Source organism: Bison bison, unplaced genomic scaffold, assembly GCF_000754665.1.
Source record: "Bison bison bison isolate TAMUID 2011002044 unplaced genomic scaffold, Bison_UMD1.0 scf7180017858356, whole genome shotgun sequence".
Taxonomy (NCBI): Eukaryota; Metazoa; Chordata; class Mammalia; order Artiodactyla; family Bovidae; genus Bison; species Bison bison.
This window is the reverse complement of record NW_011488929.1, coordinates 3,704-7,517: the sequence shown is the minus strand read 5'-3', so window position 1 is coordinate 7,517 and position 3,814 is coordinate 3,704.

The window sequence follows — 3,814 nt, the reverse complement described above, 5'->3', positions numbered from 1 at the left end:
GGGGCAGCAGCAGGAAGAAAGCAGGGGTCAGGGTCTCACCTCTCAGGATTCTCAAGCTGCCATTTCCTCCTCTAGGAGATCTTCCCATCCCAGGGATCAAACCCAGATCTCCTGCATTCCAGGAAGATTCTTTACCCTCAAACCACCGAGGAAGCCCAGGCTTGGCTCTTAAATACTCCCAAGAAGTAAAATGACTTTACTTTCAGGTGGTGACTCCTGTTTGAGTCGACAGTTTCCATCTAATCCCTGGAACTCAGGTGAGTGGGGACAAGACACTGTGGGCTGGGAAAAGGTATTGGAAGAGCAGGTCAAATGACAAAAAAAATGAACAAACTAAAACATGGCACATATGCTTTATTCAGTGATTTTACAGAAGATCGTAGCCAGAAAAGTGTCTTCTTATGTGGCTCTGAGGAACTGTTCCAAAGTTATAAGGGGAGCCAGAATACAAATGGTCAGGGGCTGAAAAAACATTCAGAAAGCATCAAAAGATTACTGTGGATGATGATCATGATACATCTCAAATTAATGATTTTCATGCTTTTAAACAATCGTTATTTATTTATTTTTATAATCTTATTTATTTGTTTGCTTATTTTAGCTGTGCTGGGTCTCTTTTGCTGACTGAGTGCAGCCTTTTCTGGTTGTGGTGAGCAGGGGCTACTCTCGAGTTGAAATGTGTTGACTTCTCCTTTTGCCGGCGTCTCATCTCAGAGTGTGGGATCGGGGGGTGGTCATCAGTGGTCATGGCCCCCAGGCTCTAGTCGGGTGCTCAGTAGTCATGGTGCTTGGGCTTAGTTGTTCCACAGTCTGTGGGGTCTTCCTAGACAGGGATCCAACCTGTATCCCTGTCTCTGACCAGTGAATTCTTAACCACAGGAACCCCAGGGAAGTTCCTTTTCATGATTTTCTCTATGAAAAGAGGCAAGAGTCTGGGCTTATTGAAGTCCTGTTTGGAACTGAGTTGTTGCTCGGTTGCTCTGTCATGTGCCTCTCTTTGTGACCCATGGAATGCAGTATGCCAGGCTTCTGCGTCCTTCATCATCTCCCACAGATTGCTCAAATTCATGTCCATTGTGTCAGTGATGCCATCCAACCATCTCATCCTTTTTGGTCCCCTTCTCCTCCTGGCCTCAATCTTTCCCAGGATCAGGTTTTTTTTTTATTTGTTTTTTGAATCAGCCATGGGTGTACAGGGTGTAATGTACGGAGTTAAGGAAAGCGAGGTTCAGAAAAAGAACGAGACCGGCACTTTACAGGAACAAATCACCTTTAATAAGGTGAGAAGGGGCAGCAGTCAGATTAGTGAGCTGCTTCACTAACATAAGAAAAGAATAAGTATATATAGGCATGGATGTGGAAAGCTACTGTCTTAAGGGGGCCTGTTCTCCAAGGTTGTTCAGAGTAGTTATCTCTTAAAAGGCTGGGGCAAGGAATTCTGGAGATCAGCCAGAGGCTGGACGGGCTGGGAGCTGGGCGTAGTGTCCATTTTTTTCTTTGGGTGAGAGAGTTCTTTGCTTTGCATAGAATGGTGGAGAGGACGTGGAGGGGAGTTTTAATTCCAGGCTATTTTGAGCTGTGCAACTTTCCTTCACAGAGATCAGGGTCTTTTACGATGAGTCAGCTTTTCCAATCAGGTGGCCAAAGTACTGGCGTTTCAGCTTCAGCATCAGTGCTTGCAATGAATATTCACAGTTGACTTCCTTAAGGATTGATTGGTTTGATCTCCTTGCAGTTCAAGGGACTCTCAAGGAGTCTTCACAACACCACAGTTTGAAAGCATCGGTTCTTCAGTGCTCAGCCTTCTTTATGATCCAACTCTCACATCCACACATGACTACTGGAAAAACCACCGCTTTCACTAGAGAAAAGCCTGCACACCCATGTGCTGTAAGAAGCTCATGATCTCTACAATGGCCCTGGGCAGTATCACAAAGGTCCTGAATATGGTGCAGCGGGACTGCATCCAGGAGATGCAAGTGACCTGGATCTGGCATCTGTCCATCCTGGCCACGTTTGCTCCTCTCCTGGGTCAGACGAGCAATGTGCAGAAACCCTGTGTCTCCCGCATACATGGTCTGCCCGTGAGGAACAGCAGCAGGAAGTTGTTGGATTCCCCACTCAGTTTCTAAGTGGCACCATCTCCAGTCTATCTATCTGGATTCTCCCTCCTTGTCTGAACCTGCCTGGACCAGACGCTCACGAGAGGGTGGACCGCTGCCTGGGAAACAGTGAACACAGCACTGGCACGTCAAGCACACTGGGTCCTTTGTGTTTCTATCCTGAGCTGTGGAATCACTTCACCTCGGAAATCAAGGGGGAGGAGCAGACAACACGCTAGAAATCTATGGATGGGGCGTTTGGATCCAGTGAGGGCAGACATGGGTTCTTCCACAGGAAGAGAAAGCTATGTCAGATGACTAAGAAAATAGGTAAGTGAAGAGGGCATTAAAGAAGGGACACCACCTCAGACCCGAGCTATTTGCAAGACAAGGTCTGAGGAAATCCCTGGTGATCCAGTGGTTAGGAGTCTTCTCTTTTGGGGCTGAAAGTCCAGGTTTGATCCCTGGTGCGGGAAGTAAATTTCACAACCTGTGCAGTGTGGCCAGTAAAGAAAAATGAAAACAGAAAGTTTGGGAAAGAGACAGAGAGAAAAGTTCTGTGCTTACCAGATACTTGAACACAATGAACTTGTCTGAAATCACTGGTCCCTAAAAGATTGCCTTTTGCTCCCAATAAGTTAGTTAATATTTAAGAAATGCATAATTCTGAGAGGATCGTAGTGGAGCAGGAGCCAGAGATCATACAAAGCTGTAGGGAGTTTGAAGGTGATGCAGAGAGGTAGTGCCAGGCCAAAATGAGACGGGTGACCTTCAGGAGGTGGTTAGTAGGACCTTGTCTTTGGGCAAATCACTTATCTAACAACTTTAGCTCAGCTGCCACCCTGATTTCTCAGACGTAATTGCTTGCTTTCTCCCCAGATGCCTGAGGACCCCCTTGGCCCACCCAGCAGTAACTAACTGGCAGCTTACAGAGTCAAACTTGCCCCATCTGTCTAAGAGCCCAAACTTGCATCAGCTCAAAGGCCTGGATCTGAGTGGGGTCACCATTATGGACTTTAGTCCTGAGATTCTCCACGTTCTTTTGGAACAAGTTGCAGCCACCCTCCAGGAACTTAACTTAGAGTGGTGTTGGATCACAGAGTCCCAACATGAGTCCATCCTGAGTGAGTCCATGCATCAGGAATGGAAAACCAATCCATGGTTTCAGACATCAGTTCAACACGAATGCAAAGGAAAGATGATACTGCAGGGGTGCAGGACTGCAAGGGGAAATGCAGACTCTGGTTGGTGATGGGACCTTCAGAGACATGGGTTTATAGCATGACAAACATGAATTAATTTCCGGAAGGAAATCTTGTATGCACATGTGGCATTACCCTTGGGTGGGGATTGGAAATAAATGGTCACAAATAAAGAAACCTGCATTGTATTTGTATCCAGTGCCGTTCATGATACATTATCGTGTTTGTCTGTTTTCACCTCAGGAATCTCCAAGTAGTGATGAAAGCAAACACACAGGATTGTTTATGCTCAGAAATCCCACTATTCCCACTAGTTCTCTATTCTGTCTCAGACATCCACTACCTCCTAGCTTACTGCGGTGGCTGTTCAGTGGCTTACTGCACACACAGCAAGGGGAACATACTCAATGGCCAAGGAGTCATCGGAGTGAAGAGCCCTACGTTAGGGTACCCATGACCCTGTATGTGAGCTGTCCTCAGGGTTCTCCTGGTGGGACCATAGGTCCCAGT